General features: G+C 40.4%; 1 protein-coding gene and 1 non-coding gene across 2 annotated transcripts in view; one reads left to right on the top strand and one right to left on the bottom strand.

Moving 5' to 3' along the window:
* The window catches only part of LOC148825639 (antigen WC1.1-like), a 214,986-nt gene that overhangs the window by 126,045 nt on the left and 70,440 nt on the right, over nt 1-18,501 (bottom strand). The gene's annotated exons all lie outside the window — the stretch shown is intronic.
* trnas-gcu (transfer RNA serine (anticodon GCU)) lies at nt 12,061-12,142 on the top strand. The gene has a single exon. It is a non-coding gene; the product is annotated as a tRNA-Ser (tRNA).

An 18,501-nucleotide genomic window follows, 5' to 3' on the forward strand; every position in this document is an offset into this window, starting at 1 on the left:
TGGGTCCTAATGCCCCAGTGTAGTGACGGGGACACTATACTGTAAACAGGCGCCGTCCTTGGGATGAGATGTAAAAACCGAGGTCCTGACTCGCTGTGGTCATTAAAAATCCCAGGGTGTTTCTCGAAAAGAGTAGGGGTGTACCCTGGCGTCCTGGTCAAATTTCCCATTGGCCTTTATCAATCATGGCCTCCTAACAATCCCCCTCTATAATTTGGCTTAATTACTCTGCTCTCCTCCCCACTGATTGCTGATGTGTGGTGAGTGTTCTGGTGCACTATGGCTGCCGTTGCATCATCCAGCTGCACATTGGTGGTGGTGGAGGGGAGTCCCCATTGCCTGTGGAGTGTCCAGAAAAGCGCTATATAAATGTAAGCAATTATTATTATTGTGACTATGTAAGTGTTTTAAAAAATCTAGGTACACCTGGGTAATGTCATCAATTCCAATTCCAATTCCAATTCCAGTACATGACTAGGTGCTGCAAAGCAAGGAGATGTTTGCTGAGATGCTGAGGTGTGAGATTCAGTGATCAAAGCAACCATAAAGTTTAGTTAAGTTCTGGGTAAATGATTGTCAATCAACCGTCCAGGAATGACAGAGCTATTTCTTGCTTCTACTACTTGTCCAGATCAACTGGAAAGACCAAATTGGAGTTTAGTCTTTGACCCTCATAAAGAGAGCTTGCCCTTCTGTTGTTTTTAGAAACTTTAATTTCTTGTTTAGAGAATCCCTTGGTTAAAAGGTGCCTCTCCTGGCTAGTGGGAGCATCTTTAGAACAGGGAGATAGGCTCCCATTCATTTTGTAACAGTTGAGTTCACAAAGAGAGAGATTTAACTGTATGTTGTAATGTCTTTGGTTTAGAAGGTTTGATTTATCTCTTTCTTTTATGTAGGTGTTCTGTAAAAGCTGAATACTTGGTAGCAGTTTGAGGATTTTCTGGATGGTTAGGATGTAGGTGTCTAAAACACCTTGTTAGCAAATTTGTAATTGTGTGCTGTATGTTTATGTTGTGTGTAATTATGTGTGTGTTGTGTTGTTAATAACAAATATTTCACTATTGGGAATATATTTGGCAAAATCTTTACAAGTTGGGGGCTTATGATTATGACTTTATGATTTAATTATTAATTTATCTACTCAGTCATTTCTGATATTCACCATTTTCATAATACTTATTTGTATCAGTATTATGTTAATAACTGAGTCATTTGTAAAAATATGAGTCTGTGTCTCTCTGTCAGGTGTCCCCCACGCTGGCCCTGGAGTGGACAGGGTCCTGCCCACACTGCCCTCTGAAGAAGGAGCCCCTGCCCCTGACAGGACTGACTACGATGATGTTGGGGACGAGTCTCAGGGAGAGGATGGGTGCTGTGAGACTGACAGGGCTGTCTGGGAGAAGCTCCTCCTGTAGGTCTAGACACAGAAGAGCTTCACCAACAGAGTCACACAGTCTAACAACAGTTCTGAGCACCGAGACTGTCTGTGACTGTCTGAGTCCACTTCACTCCACTGTTTCCACACTCACACTGTGACCTGAGTCCACTTCACTCCACTGTTTCCACACTGTCCTGCAGCTTGTGTTTTGCAAAATTGAGACTTGAACATTCCATTTCTGCTCAGCCTTTCTTTTAATACCTTTTGATGTTCCAGATATAGGAAATAAAATTGTTGATTGATGTACAGTTCTGAATGTACCACTTTTGATGGGAATATTTTTGACACGTTTTATTAAAGTTTTGCTTTGCAATAATCTTTGGTTTTGTTATGCTCATTTCTAATGTATGACGTTAAAGGTATCATTAAAAATTAAGGAGCCCTTGGTCACTCGCAATGATTAAATCATAAGAAAGAAGAAAGTTACTTGTTTGTTTCAAATCATAAGTATCAGGAGATCGACACAAATGTAAAAAAAACACTGTACACAAAGCTAGACACAACATGATACAACCTAAATGTTATTTAAATTTCCCTACAAATCAAGAGAAATCAAGGGTCCTGCAAGAAGACACTGTATAGCATCACTAATCCTAAACCTACAGAAAATGTATAGCTAAAGAGAGTTACAAAAGCATCTGGATTTAAATAACTGGAACACAGGAAAGTTAAAACTATAAACAGGAATGACTGACATTGTAAAACTCATGATCATAAAGGGTCAGGCCTTTTTAAACTAACTTGCTAAAATAATATCAGAATGTTTTTGGACTGTGGTAATAAAAATATAATTAATAATTGCTTGTACTTATATAGCACTTTTCTGGACACTCCATTTAAAGCACTTTACAGGTAATGGGGACTCCCCTCCACCACCACCAATGTGGAACCCCACCTGGAAGATGGGACCACAGCCATAGTGCACAAGAATGCTCACCACACACCAGCTCTCAGTGAGTAATGAGTAATGTGTAGTGAGTAGTGAAGCCAAATCATAGATGGGGATTATTAGGAGGCCATGATTGGTAAAGGCCAATGGGAAATTTAACACATCTATGTAGAACAGAGGGACAGTTAGTCCTCAGTAATATCCTCTACTTTGGCTTCTACTCTTTTTGAAAGACATCCCGGCATTTTTAATGGCCAAAAGGAGTCAGAACCTCAGTTTTACATCTTACCTGAAGGGCAGAGCCAGTTTACTGTATAGTGTCCCCATCACTATACTGGGGTATTAGCACCACCTGCTGGCCCCACTAACACCTCTTCTAGCAGCAACCAGTTTTTCCCAGGAGGTCTCCCATCCAGGTACTGGTCAGGCTCACACTTATTTAGTTTCAGTGGGTTGTTAGTTGTGAGTTGCAGAGTGATATGGCTGCTGGCAAGAAACTAGACCACCTGAAGGAAACTAATGCAAACATAGGGAGAAACCACTCTGCTCTACTCAAGGACAATTTTTATCTTCCACTTATGATTTCAACATTTTCCTTGGAAGATGTCAAGCCACAGAGCCTGTGATGCGCTTCATTGCCGGCTGTAGTGGACATCCTGTTGAACATAAAAAGCATATTGAGTTCCTCGGACATGAAATTACCAGATAAAAGCCATTCTCGTCACTTGCTGAGCGAGCAGGCTCGGCGCAAACAGAACGCAGGTGTCTCAGAGTGGTGTGTCCAAGTGGCTGTAAAAGGGCAGGCCTCCACCAGGGCCACAGCTTAGCTGGTTAAAGTACCTGTCTAGTAAACTGGTGAACCTGAATTCAAATCCTGCCAGTGCCTTTCTTTCTCGTCGTGTAGAGTTTATCATTATGGACAGCAGCAGGCGTCTGCCTTACGTTTAATGTAAGTGTTCATTTCTGGAACAACTTGTTTTTCAAAAACTGCACACTAGTTGCGATAGATAAAATACTAATCTTCAATGTCAGTGCAGAATTACTACCAGCTGGCAAGAAAATAAAAACGATTTTTTTGTCTTTAGCCTTAAACCTATGAATGTAGAAGAAAAGATGATACAGAAGATAACCCTTAGACGTTCATCGAAAGCTCAGTAAACGATAAAGCAGAGGCTCGTGTTCTGAATTCTCCTCGCATCTGATTGTCTTCGACCATTAAAAATTACACTGTGTAGACATGTCACTCTTTCTAACACAATTAAAGAGCCACAGGCAAAAGTGCCTCTCAGGAGTTTCATTCGACAGTTCAAATGCGATCACCTGTTCCACTACTGAGCTACTAAAAACCTGTGAATAGGTGGTTTAAGTTAGTCTCCTACATCAGTAACATCTAATGGGCAGCAGATGTTATTTTAGGTTTGTTGCAATTGAGAACAGGTTTAGTACAGAGCTGCTGACAAATTTCAGCAGCCACGTTCGTTGCAATGACCTGTTGTAGGGTCATTGCCAATCAGCCGCAAGAAAAAAAAAACATAATTTGTGCCTTTATCAAAAAAAAAAGAAAAACAGATGAGTAGTTTATGTTGTAATTTCAGGTACAATGTAAGAACTTAAGTTAACTAGTCCTACAGTAATGCGTGGGGTCCTATCAACAGAAAAAAAATACTTGTACCCCGAAAACACAACAACCACAAAGCCAGAAGTCTTCCGGGAACCTAGTCTAACTACTACAGAAAATAAAATTTTAAAAAATTACTTAACGGAACAACTTCAAAACAAAAAGAACATTTAAAACAAATCTGGGGAACAACAAAAACACAGAATCTAATGCGAGAGCTTTTTCAAGTCTTCGGTACCCCATCGTGCTCCCTTAGTCCCAGTAGATCTCTCGTCTAAGAAGATATCTCTCATCTATCTGTGTACAGATCAGCAGGTGGTCCACTACTGATTGGAAATTAAGTAGGTAGCTGCGTCAGCTGCAAAGGAAAAAGTATAGGTTTATTCTATGCTAAAAAGAGAAGGAAACACGACGTGGACCCTTCTTCGGGTGTGATGTGGAATAAACCTGTACCTGTTCCTTTGATGTTAATTTAGACCGGAACTCCAGCAAATACCTAACAGACTACAATCCCACTAGATAAGGTGTTTAGGATGACCTATACGTAGCAGCATCTAAACTGGACAGTTGCTTTCAGTAGCTAAAGACCTGCGCAGACTGACATTGCACAAACACAGGGTGAAACAGGGTTTCGGCATGTTTTCCGTCTCCGCCTGGGGGGGGAAGGGACAGTAACAGAGCAAGGAAACTACAAGGGAAGAACATGAAAAAATAGTGCTCAGGTGGTCAGACACGTAAAAAAAACACAGAATCTAACTGCGAGAGCTTTTTCAAGTTTTTGATACTCCATCGTGCTCCTCTCGTCTAAGAAGATCAGTTGGAGGTCCACAGCTGATAGTAATGTAAGTAAGTAGCTGTGTCAGCATGCATGCAAAGGAACGAGTAAAGGTTTATTCCATGCTGACAACGTTTCGGCAGTGGAGCCTTGTTTTTTTCATGTTAATTTAGACCTGCAAATACCGAAGAGCACCTTAACTCATCACTTGATTTCAGTAGCTAAAGACACTGCTCCAGGTGAGGCTCGAACTCACAACCTCGACATGACTCTGCCGTGCACTGCTGTATAAGTACCACACACTGACCGATTGCGCTACATAATTTACTTTCCCTTCACACACTGACGTTGCACAAACACAGGGTGAAACGGTTTCGGAATGATTTCCGTCTCCGCGTGGGAGAAAGGGACAGTAAAAGAGCAAGGAAACTACAAGGGAAGAACATGAAAAAATAGTGCTCAGGTGGTCAGACAGTAAATCAGCCCAGCAGATTTACACTACAAATTTGTAATTTGTAACGATATTTATGAGTCAATCAGCACACGGATTTCTCTTCATGTGTCCGAAACTTTGCAGTTTGTATTTTCGTTTAAAAAATCCACCAAACTGACAATAATGGAGAGCTAACTGACGCCTTTGTGAACACTTTAAGTCGATTACATGTTTCATTTTCAATTCGCCTCCTTTACACGCATAGCAGCCCGGACACTAAGCGAAAGGTTGAGAAATTATCTAGCACGTCTCATGTTCAACAAATTCAATGTGAAGTGCAGTACATGGAAAATGTTGATCAATCAAAAAAAAATTGCAGTAAAGCGCTCGAAATAGATAAAACTGTATTGATATGTACGGGAAATTGAGGTGTTATAGCAGTCCAACCCAAGACAAGCAAAACCAGAATAGACGAAAAATTAAAATACGTAGAGTAATACAAAATAAATATATAGTTAGGTGTGTGCAAAATAGGCAATATTACTAGCGTTGATTCAACATAGTATAGTAGGCTAGCACCTTCCCTCTGAAGGAACGGTGTCCAAGAGGCAAAGCGTCGGGCTTGTAAACCAAAGATCATGGGTCCGAACCCCATCCCTTTTTCATTCACCTTTATCAAGGTCTGCAAGTAACATGGAAAGGTCTCTTCTTGTTACTCTTTCTGTGAAAGCGCACAGTTGTCTGTTAAAGCCTAAACGGATTGCGAAAATATAATATATGGAATTTGTTAAGAACTTTATCGTCTTTTCACAAATAAATAAAGAATAATAGAAAGAAGACGTTTTATATTCGTATGCTGAGACCAGTAACAGTATCTACGCACACATTCAGAAGACATTACAATGCCGATAGAAAAAAAGCATTTGTTCCAGTAAATTAGATCACGAATCATTTTAAATCATTTCTTTTTAACACAGCATTTGCTGGTGCTAGTTTCCGCGATTAACTAAAATACTTTTTTTTCTCTTACAGGATTTCTCGTTTACTTATCAACAAGTGTAGAAAGAATGGGGAATAAAGCAGTTTCGCAAATAACCCAGAGGTCTGTCACCCTTTGGGAGATGTCAAGCACATTGAGCTCCTTGGACATAAAAAGTGCCAGATAAAAGCCAAAGCATGACTGTGGAACCGACTTAGGGACGTGCAGAAACTCTCTGCACACAAGCAATCCACCACAATCGAAGAATGGCCGCAGATTCCCGCTCCTGTGTTTCCTTTACTACAGAGTTAATTCATGGGAATGAAGAAATAAGGATTGTGTTTCTGCAACATTTCGTGCACAGTACACCATTTCTATCTAACAATAAAACAACAGCCACAGCAAGGGCTTTACACGCAGTCTGGGGTATTTTCCCCTTTTATATTTTTGCCACTTTATATCGAACCTGTTATACTCCCAGAAGTGCACAGTAGATTGTACTTAATACAAATGTACAATTCACCACTGGTATAAACAGATGTGTGCCGTGTTTGCCTTTGTAAGCATTTGTTTAAAAAATAAGTTCACAATACGATAAAAACACAGAAAGCACAAACTTTATAATATAACAATACAAAATCAATACCAGATCATAAAGCCAATTAAGTACCTATCCTTTGAAAACAGAGAACACCTTTATATATACAAAAAAACGTGACATTTGTATACACTTTGAATTACAAAGAAGACAGAGTAGTCCCTGAATTCAAAGATCAGATCTTGGCCAAAACAAGAAAATCAGACGGGAACTGAATTAGGAACAAGAGCCTCTGCTTTGTTGTTTACTGAGCTTTTGATCAACGTCTGAGTGAAAAAGATTCGCTATTTTAACTCTTTGATTAAAGTACATAAAAAGCACCTTCCTTCAAGCCAGAGTCAAACAAGCAACCTAAGGATTCCCCACTGTTCTCACTACAGTCCTCTGCGCTACCAACTGAGCTATCAAAGGGATGACAGGAGCTTCTCTCTGGCACATACTGCCGAATGTAGTGAAATGTTCCGGATGATTTAAAACCCAGTTCGACATCAAGATTCCAGCTCGTTTCCTTAGTCCTGTTAACCTTGAAATTAAGCCATGAACCAGGATTCTTCTGTATAAACTTCCGGGGATATTACAAAATGTTTGATGGGGTATCAATCATTCCAGGAGGAAATTGACTCCTTTTTTTTTCTTGAGGGATCATATTAAACATTTCATTTGGATCTAGAAGAGGATCACCATGAGACACATAACAAACAGTTTTATTCTAACATACAGATTTATTAGATTATGTATCACAGCTAATGCATGTTCAAGTTCAAGTTTATTGTCATTATACTCATACACAGTTATATGGTATAACAAAATGCTCTCAGACGATAAGTAGTACAAAGAAAAAACAACAACAATACAATTGTATAACAAAAGAAAGACAGAGACAACAGGCAGTGTGCAAAACAACAAAAAGGTAACAGATAATGTGCAAAAACAACATCAGATGTGCAAAAACATGCATCAACAGAATGAAATAAAGGGATAGAAATTATGGGGAGTGAACCTTTTGACATGTAAGGTAGAGGTAGATTTCAATGTGTGTTTGAGTTTTTGGTAAGAAAGAAGGCACTGTGAGGTTCAGATCATAGGTGAGAGGTGAGGTGAGAGTGAGAGAGGCTGGGAGTTTAACAGTTTGATAGTGCGGGGGTAAAAACTGTCTCTGAGTCTGGTAGTCCGAGCCAGAATGCTCTGGTACCGTTTTACAGATGGTAGAGGGTCATACAGTCTGTAGCTGGGCTGTGTGGGGTCTTTGAAGATGCTTAGAGCTTTCCTCAAGCACCGTCTGTCATAAATGTCCTGTATAGATGGGAGGGCAATACCAGTGATGGACTGGGCAGTTTTCACCACCCACTGTAGGGCTTTGTGGTCAGCAATACTGCAGTTGCCATACCACACTGTGATGCAACCTGTCACTGTGGTTTCTGTGGTGCATCTGTAAAAGTTAGTAAGGATCTGGGGACATATCTTAGCCTTCTTCAACCGTCTTAGGCATTACAGGTGCTGTTGTGCTTTCTTGATCAGACAGGTGGCATTGAAGGCACAAGTAATAGATTTATTCCATGCTGAATAGAGAAGAGAGAAACACAACGTTTCTGAAGAAGGCTTCACAGCTGAAACATTATCTTTTCTCTCTTCTCTTTTCAGCATGGAATAAACCTATTACTTGTTCTTTTGCAGACTATGCATGCTGACGCAACTACCCACCTGAACTAATGCATGTAAAGCCTTCAGTATGCAATAGTGAGAGTTCAGTTATCCCAGAGTGAAGAGAACTGATATTTAGTAAATTCATATTTAAATAGAATGTAAATCTTCAAAGTGTTCTGTCACTTCAAAATTATTACAGGAGGGGGGTGAACCCACGTGGACGCCTTAACCACTTGGTCATCCTGGTCTATAGTGATGCGTTTTTCGCTTGTTTAACATTTGAATATGAATCGGATTCAGACATTTGTAATTATTCACGTATAAAAAGACAACTCCAACTTATCAATTGCTCAGCCATCCTGGGTTCACCTTTCCAGCTCTGTGTTACACAGTTCATTAAATATATTTGTTTACTGAATATATTTCTTATATTTTTGAAGGGGGTGGGACTGTACATTGCTAGATCCAAGAAGAAAACAGGGTTATTGAGCCATTGGGCCTTCAGAGAATAAGTTGTGTGAGTGAATGTAACCGTGCGCTAAAGTAAAGAAAATCCTCTTAGATGAAGCGCTACAGATGCAGCCCCTGAAAGTGTATAAGTCTTACAATTATAGTACTGCTGACACAAATGTAGCCTCTACATCAGACCGAAATAGCGATGTCTTCGCCTAATCGTGTGAAGGATCTCCTCGTGAATCTGTCTCCTTCATCAATGGAAATAGAAGCCATTAGAATACGATACATGTTCACCTTCAACCCCGCAGCTGCCGGACGTGCTTGTTATGGGACTATTTGCAATAAGTATCGTATTAGTATTTGTGTGTCCTTACTGGTATCTTTTAAACTGTGCGGGGCATTCGGTAATATACAAACCGGACAGAGACACAGTAATAATCCTATTTTACCGTGTCCTTCATTTTAATTTACTGATCAGATAAATCGAAATTTTCTGATTCAAAGCCCCTGCAGTTCGTGCTAATTAGAACCACAACAATATTCCTGAGTCTTGAGCACACGTTCAGCTGGGCTCTGACTTTGTTCAGCACGATTTCTTGTTGCAGTTGAGCTCAGAGCTGGAGATGATCTCCATATTCTACCGCAATAACTACTCCGAAACGTAGTACACAGTAAACACGTTTTAAGTGAAGTCTGGTTGTTAAAAAAATTAAACCAGTGCCCTGTCACAGAAACGTACCCCGGTCTTCCGCGCAACAGCTTCCGCAGCTGAGCATGAGCTCTGTTTACTGTCAGTAGACATTTCCTCATTTCCAATGACGTTTTCGCCTGCTCTCAGTTTTTTAAAAACGGTCATAAACGCTCATGAAGTAATTAATTTCAGTTTGAAGTCTGTTTCTGTTGTCTCGGCTCTTGATGAAGAAAATCGTACCTGGGAGACTCCCTCTCTGAAGAAGTTTGCCGTCACCCTGCAAGGGAGAAGATCCATCATTCACCGAGGCAACCGCTGAGACAATTAATATTAACCACCGATTCCAATAACCTTAACTAAAGCAGGAAGATCAGTTTCTGCTCGAGTCAGCTGTTTTCTGACTGGAGACGCTGTGTGTCCGGGCTTAGAGGTTATATAAGAAAAGACTCAGAGAGCTGCGGGCGCGGCTCATTGCTCTGCGCTCCCCGTACTGAGTGCGCGTGTCCTCCCTCCTTTATTACCTTCGTACACTCCTCTTAAACCACAGAAAGTTCCCGGAATATTTCGATAAACAGCTACTGGGTCTTTCTTTCCGAGATCACAGGCAGAAACAATAAACACGCTGAAAACAGAAAGTTATTCCTAATCGTAGGCGAAGATGGGCAAAAATATATTTCCTAAAATCCAATAAAGTCCAGTCACGTTTAGGTACGATTCTGATGTACTATATCTGAATAGCTTTGGCACAGTTGTTACAACAAAGAAACAAATAATCTTTTTTTTTTATTTCATTCAAGCTGTAGTTTTAAAACTGTTTTTTTTTAATTCTCTAAATAATACAGAACACTATCACTCATTGTAAGCGTCTGACCATTGTTATTCCGGAATTGTAAACCAGTACACAGGCGTCGTGAAATTCATGCAAGAGTCACACGCTGGCGGGCAGTTCAGCGAATATGATTCCTTTCAGGGGCCGGATACTAGACAGAGTCATCGTTCGGAGTTTATTCCTCCTCTGCCGCAGTCTTTGCCTCGGACCACCCCTCTTGGCACATTTGCGCTGTATTTTCGATTTTCTGTATAAAACACCGAATGTCTTGAGGAAGTCTGGCAAGCGAAGACTGCTGGATTATTGATGTGCAAACATTGGTTCAAAATCAACATCCTCTGCTATTGCCGTTGCTCCTTTGATAGTTTCTTCAAATTCCTGATCTGACCTTCAATATTGAGGGATATTGAGCATAAAACCATACAAATTCAGGTGGGTCTGCGTCAGCATGCGTAAGCTGCAAGGGAACGAGTCATATATTTATTACAAAAAGAAAACAAAGTTTCGGCCGTGGAGCCTTCAGGTCTGCTAAGAACACTTCTCCACCCTTGAAGAAGGCCCAATGCATGAAATGTTGTGCTTTTTTCTTCTCTTTTCAGCATGGAATAAACCTACTCGTTCCTTTGCATACTGTACAATGCAAATTGTAGCTTTCTTTAGATCGCCAGTTTTCTTAAAATTCCAGCCTTTTTTACAGTTATTTTAGATGTTTGGCAAGGTGTAATAGCCCCTCTCGCATCCTCAGCTAAAATATTTTAAAAGTACAACAAAATTACATTATATTGAACAGCTCTTAGGTTAACATATATATTCAAATTAAGGTAAATATCCGAAAATATTGAAATACAACTCCGGCGATCTGTCGTTTTTGCTTGTCAAGTTCTCAAACAATTTTGCGTTGTATTTTAAATTACTTTAGCTGAGGATGCAACGGGAGTATAAATGAATTCTCCCGCCACCCATTAGAACATAAATTTCCATGGGTGAAAACTATCTGCTTGGAAGTTGCCGATGTCGGTAATTATTGGAAATTCCCGGTAATGTTGACTCTGGTACTCAATTGTTTACTACTGCAAATATCAAAATAGTTAAGGTTTCGCAGATAAATTAAATTTCTGCGGTGATGATGTTTTCTTTGGGTAAACATTTCACATTTCATCTTTCATAAGATATATGATTTAAAAAAGTTCCACAAAGGAAATGAATACATGCATTAAACCAAATCAAGCCCTCTGTGAGTGTCCCAAATGATCTGTTCTGTAAAACAAGACAGGAAGAAAGGTAACGCTAGAATTTAAACCCAGGTTTTCCTCTTTATTAAACAGGTGCTTTAACCAGCTAAACCACAGCGCCGGCAGAGCACTATTCTTACAGCCGCTTGGACACACTGCTCTGAGACATCTGCGTTCAGTATGCACTGAACCTGCTCGCCGAGCAAGTTGCCTCCTTTTCATGCACTAGCAGCCCCAATACTAAGAGACAGGATGAGAAATGGCTTTTATCTGGCACTTTTCATATCCAAGGAGATCAATGTGCTTTCCGTGTACAACAGGGTGTCCTCTATACTCGCCACTGAAGCACAGGACATGCCTGGTGGATTGACATCACTCAAACAAAATAGTGAAATGGCAGGTGGAAGAGGAAAATGACCATCAAGAATGAAGATGATCTTGAGCGCGCCAACTCATGTCCGAAGGGGCTATCTTTCTCGACGAGGTGGCTGAGTGGTTAAGGCGATGGACTGCTAATCCATTGTGCTCTGCACGCGTGGGTTCGAATCCCATCCTCGTCGTCTTGAGCTTCTTTCTTGTGATCTGTTTCTAAGTCTGGTTTGTGCAGTTTTGTGTAGAGCAGTAATATTTCTAGCGTTGGCTGAACATGGCTTACAGCAGTAGCGGACAGACAATAGTCTCTTAATATTTAGGTTATATTTATGTTTTGTACTGCTTTCACCTGATATTAATAGTAGTCTTGATGAACAATTTAGGGACATGGTGCATCCTGAAAAATATTCTTGTTATTTTCAATTTGGTAAAATTGCACTCACCAAAAGCTGAAACAGGTCGTGTTTACATAATGCGCAATGCAATAGCAACGTTTGGATTTGAATCTTGCTTGAGTCCTAACCTGTTACAGGAGGCGGTTTAGGAATTTTTTTAGCTCAGATACAGCTATCAATTCATCTTACATTTCTACTACATCAGTATTAGCAACGTTATCTTTACCTAGCACTAAATGTAGCTTTAAATAAGAGTAAACTTTAAAATATATGTTTGGGTTTAAAAAGATAGTTTGGGTAGCCTGTAATCGAGGAAAGATTTAATGCAAAGTATGTATTCAAATGTGAAAGACCGAAATATAAAACCAGAAGAAGATTTATTAAAACATATCTGTTGTCCTTGCGGTTTCTCCTTTATTTAATTAAATGTGGCATTGTGAAATCAACCTGTAGCTCTGCGGAAAGCAGTCACTCTCCTAGTGACAGCGGCAGGAGCAGAGAGATTATATCAGAGAGTTCGGAAATCGAGGGAAATTTATTTACGGAACATTTTATTAAACTTTCCTATCTGCTCGGCCTTACTGAAGTATTTTAGCTTTTTTGTCTATTTCTATACTATACAGTAGATAGTGTTTAGCCAGAGAAGAGAGATACAAGCACTATACCCCAAAGTAACCGCCGATTCCAATAACCTTAACTAAAGCAGGAAGATCAGTTTCTGCTCAAGACAGCCGTTTTCTGAACTGTAAATCAACACTGGCTGGAGACGCTGTGTCCGGGTTCAGTGGTTACACAATTCGCGTAATATTTCTAGCGTTGGTTGAACATGGCTTACAGCAGTAGCTGACAGACAATAGTCTCTTAATATTTAGGTTATATTTATGTTTTGTACTGCTTTCACCTGATATTAATAGTAGTCCTGATGAACGGTTTTGGGACATGGCGCATCTTGAAAAATGTTCTTGTTAATTTCAGTTTGGAAAAAATGCACTCACCAGAAACCGGAACTGGTCGTGTTTACATAATGCGCAATGCAATAGCAAAGTTTGGATTTGAAAAAAAATCTTGCTATGAGTCCTTAGCTGTTACAGGAGGCGTTTTAGGACTTTAAGCTCATAAATTCATCTTACATTTCTACTCCATCAATATTAGCAATGTTATCTTTAGCTAGCACTAAATGTAGCTCTAAATAAATGCAAATTTTAAAATGTATTTTAAAATAAATGCTATTCCATATATTGTAACTTTGTGGTATTTAGAATTTGTATCTGAGGATGCAAGGGAAAGTATTATACAACTGCGAAAGAGGCTCGAATTTTAATACAATTTCGATCAAAAGAAAACCAAAATCCGTAAGATTTTACCGTCAATATCGCTCGATATTGACGTTCAGTTGAAGAAACTCTCAAAGAAGCAACTGCAGTATTGGAGAGATTTGATTTGAACCGATGTTCCATGTTTGCAACTCAATAATCCTCGAAAGAAGCAAAGACAGGTGTGTCACCATGATGCTCTTCTCAATCCAAAAGAAAGGTTTTGTATGATCCTGATCCCATCCAGAGTTTTATAAGAACTCTGGACGTTTATAGAGTAGAAGCCTGGTCCATTTCTTCAACTAAAGGAGACTATGCGAGTGAGTATTTTGATGTCGAACTGGGATTTAAATAAAGAGGAACACTACACTACTGTACATTGGGCTACGCGTGTGACAAAACGTTTCCTTTCCGACCTCTTGATAGCTCAGTTGCTAGCTCTTAAGACTGTAGAAAAAGCAGCGAGTATTTCTTATGTCCCTGGTTTGAATCCAGTTCAAAGGATGGTGTTTTCTTGTTCCTTAGTCAAAAAGTGAAAATTGCGAATTTGTCTTTCACTTTGATGTTCACCCGAAAGCTCAGTATACAAACCAAACAGAGGCGCAGGTTCAAATCGCACTCCCGACAGTCAAGCATTTTACCCTGACTTTTTTACTTGTCTTGACACTGTTCTTGTTGTGCTCGCTGACAATCACAATAGGAGGAAAACGGAGAAACTGCTTAACAAGAACACAATGGACAGGAACAAGTTTCATGAACACTTGAATGGGATTAGCAGCAGTAAGGTATGCATTCAAACACTGAAGCCTGAATTATAAAAACAGCAGAAGAAAGGTGCAGCACAATGCAATTTGTGAGAATTGGCGGGTTTTATGCTGCTTGGACTTCTTTCAAGCCTACGAAGTGACCCCCGTTTCATTTTCATTTTCAAACTTCAGAACCGAATAACAAAACGGTTTCATGTGTGACAGCATTCCATTGGAAATACCGTTTCCACGATGTATTCAGTGACGCGAATGACATATTTTAGTGCTGGCTCAAATGCGAGGAATTTCAGAAAAACCTGGAAAAGCAACGCTTTCAGTAAATGACAAATTTAAAGCATGTAGTCAGCATGAACAGAACAACGCAATGCTCTGTAAAAACTATCTGAAGCCGCAATTCCTATTTTATCTAAGGCAGCTCATTCCGATACGATGTTTCTGCATAAGAAATGAGAAATGCCAAACTCCAAACACGTTGTTGCTATTATTGTTACCCCTGCTCCTGTAGTTTTAAACTCTAATCAGTGGGTATGCAATGTTGTCTAGGGTTTGGCCTACTTTGCTCCGTCCAAATTCCATTATGTGAATTTAAGCTTTTTTAATAACAGCATTAACAATACAATGCGTACAAACCGTTACTTATTAGCTTAAGAAGCGGCAGTGTTTAGACAAAGTGTGGTATTCGAACAGTTAATGCTGAAGTGTTTAATACTTGATCATGAGCAGATCTCCCTCGATTCAGACTAACTCTTGCTTGCCCAATACTTTCAGAGCAATATGTGAATCGAGGCTCAAAGTGGAAAGAAAGCTGAATTACGCAAAAGGTCATAAGACACTGGGGATCACTGTTACGCCATCAGGTCATGCTAGGAGGATTGGGGGGATCAAATTGACACAGAGGGACCCAACATGGTCTATCATGGACCCCACAAGCTCTATCGACTGCGCCTATTTAACTCTTGTGCTACAGCAGTAATGTTTCGGGCTGTGGATGAACATGGCATAATATAACAGCAGGAACACGTGGCCTACAAGCAGTGACAGTATCGTTATCACATTTGGCTGTAGACAGAGTAACAGGAACCGACCTAAAGTTTTGGCTGTGGATCTGTCTCATGCGAGAAAGAGACAGTAAAATAGCATGGAAAATACACGAGAAGATACCGAGAGAATTGTGCTCACTGCAAAGTAGGAAAGAAAGATGATCAGACACGTAAAACAGCTTGGTGATAATTTGCAGCGACAGTTTTATGTTATTTAGAACACGGATTTCTCTTCATGTTCCTTAAGATGTGCCATCTGTTGGTTTTATGAGAACAGTTTCTTCTAAAGTTCTGTCAATTGACAGTTGAGAGGTAGACAGTGCACGTCTTCAAGAAGACTCTTTAAGGTGATTACATGTTTCTGCGTCATAGTTTTAAAATAGTTTAGCTAAAGAGCAACGGGAGTATAAATGAATTCCCCCACCCTCTATTCGAAGATAAAACTCCATGTGCGAGTCTAAGTTTCCTTGAAGCTACTGATGTTCGTCTTTTTTGGACATTCCCGGTGATATTGTAACGCTTACGGCCGACAGGTACTGTGTAAGAGCCGGCGTACCAGAGCAGGTGACGTCACCGCCCTTCCCTGTGATAGCAGGACTACAGCTACTGGGCTCTGGAGAGATCTCTCTTTAGCTCACGGGGCTAGGTCGCTGCAGAGAGACGCGGAAGTCCCGGGTTCGAGCCTCAGTCGGGATGGGGCCGACCAGATGCGGCAAGGGCGCCCGCCGGAGCCCCCGTTGCGTTACATTGGTGTCACAAGTGGGATGGGATAGCCCTTCGCCGGGGATGGCGATTTAAGCGGGGGAGAGTGTAACGCTTACGGCCGACAGGTACTGTGTAAGAGCCGGCGTACCAGCGCAGGTGACGTCACCGCCCTTCCCTGTGATAGCAGGACTACAGCTACTGGGCTGTGGAGAGATCTCTCTTTAGCTCACGGGGCTAGGTCGCTGTAGAGAGACGCGGAAGTCCCGGGTTCGAGCCTCAGTCGGGATGGGGCCGACCAGATGCGGCAAGGGCGCCCGCCGGAGCCCCCGTTGCGTTACAATATTGACTAAGGAGCTCAATGTTTATCTGTTGTAGTTCGACATGTGCAAAACACACTTATTCCCTACAAATATCGGCCAGGTCATGATTTTCTCAACAGTTCGTGTCATTGCAATTTGAACCATACTTTTTTCCTAATGTATGCTGACCTGCCCAGTGGGCATTGATTCGTCGAATATATGTATATTCACGGCGAAAATACGGCTATACGTATATATACGTCGCCGCGACGTATAATCAACGTCGAATTGCAACCGTAAAATCGACGACATGAATAAACGCATATATAACGTCGAAAACACATCTAACACAGTTCCTGAGGCTTTTTACTGTATATATCGTGTGTGCCGCAACTAGGAGTATACGGCACTCTGCACAGTGTACGAAGTAAATTATTTTCGCAGTCATTAATTTACACGTGTATAATAAATAAATATTCTATATTTAGAATAACCTTTTTTATTCTAAATTTATTTAGAATAAATTAGAATTTATTTATTAAATTCTAATAATAATTTAGAATTTTGAATATATTTATATAACCTTTATAATAAAGGTTATAGAACAGACTTAGAGATGTGCAGATGCTCACTGATCACAATCCACCACTCACGAAGCATGCCTGCAGTTTCCCACTTTCGAGTTTCCTCTACTACAGAGTAAATTCATGGGAAGGAAGAAATAAGGAAGGAAAAATAATCGCATCGAAGCTTCAAGAGACTGGGCACAAATTAATCTGTTATTTTTGTATCCAGTCACACGGGCGACGGTGGTTGATTCCTCGATGGTGGAGTGCTTTTTTCAACCTTCTTACTCGACTGTCTTTCAATTCTGTTTTCTTTGAAAGCTTTTTGCATCTTTTAAGTGCTCTTGATTAAACTATGCATAGAAAAACAGCAGTACTGATGATTTAACGTAAAAGAATGAAACAACACCCCAACTACAGGAATGGTAACAGGAAGGATCGTGTTCTTATTTGAGATGTCTTGTCAATGCACACAGGCGTTAGAGCTGAATAATTTACTTTTAGTGGTGTTTTTAAACAAAGATGGAACATATTATTTCTATACCAGGAAGAAAGGAGCAGACTTTAACTTTAAGAGGCAAAAACGACACCTTATCAAAGCTAATATTAATTCAAATGACATCACAACAAAAGAGTGGAGCCTTGAGTGAATAAAATTAGTTTTCATTGGACATCTGTGTCTCCATAACTTTGTAGGTGAGAGAGAGGATTGTGATAATTTGCTGGTGCTTCTCAGAAGTGCGTTGGTGGTACAGGCGCCTTCCAAATAACTGAGTCGGGTTTGAATCCCAGCCAGTGCAAACCCAAATCTTTTGGAGATAATCTGTGGTCCGCTAACACATCTTTTGGAACACTACAACAGGTAACACCCCGTGTGAAACATCATGAGCATCTGTTAAACCTCTCTACCTGCCCGTTCCTTACAGTGACATGACGAGGGTCTAAAGGGACATTTTGAGCCGTAGAAACATTTTATCATTCCGTACTTTCCTGTGCAGTCAGGCCAGTTCCACTTCAACTGCGCCCGACAACGGAGGTCATTTTGAAAACAACGAGAGTAAAGGGACACTGCAGGTCTGCAGACCATCACGTCCGAGTTTAAGGACAGCAACATCAGAGATTGGAAGCTAGGGAGTTTCAGGTCTTCATTTTTATTATAGGTTCAAGAAAGTCTGAATACCTTTGCAAGAAGTATTTCAGAATCACAGTCAAATCCAGTACGAATGCCGCATAGATCTGCATTGTACAATTAGTATACTGTTTGTCCGTTGAATCAAACACGCCTTATAAAGTATTTCTAAAACAGGAGAGATCGTTAGGGAATGCGTCTACCTGTAAAACTAAAATAACTTCAAGGGCACTATAAGCAGAGGTGTGAAAGCCTGCTCTACAGAAGAACTATAGCCAGAGATGCCAAAGAGGTCGAGATTTCACCACGTGAGAGAAAGCATCTCAGAAAACG

This window comes from Atractosteus spatula, chromosome 10, assembly GCF_055471065.1.
Source record: "Atractosteus spatula isolate fAtrSpa1 chromosome 10, fAtrSpa1.hap1, whole genome shotgun sequence".
NCBI classification, from domain to species: domain Eukaryota; kingdom Metazoa; phylum Chordata; class Actinopteri; order Semionotiformes; family Lepisosteidae; genus Atractosteus; species Atractosteus spatula.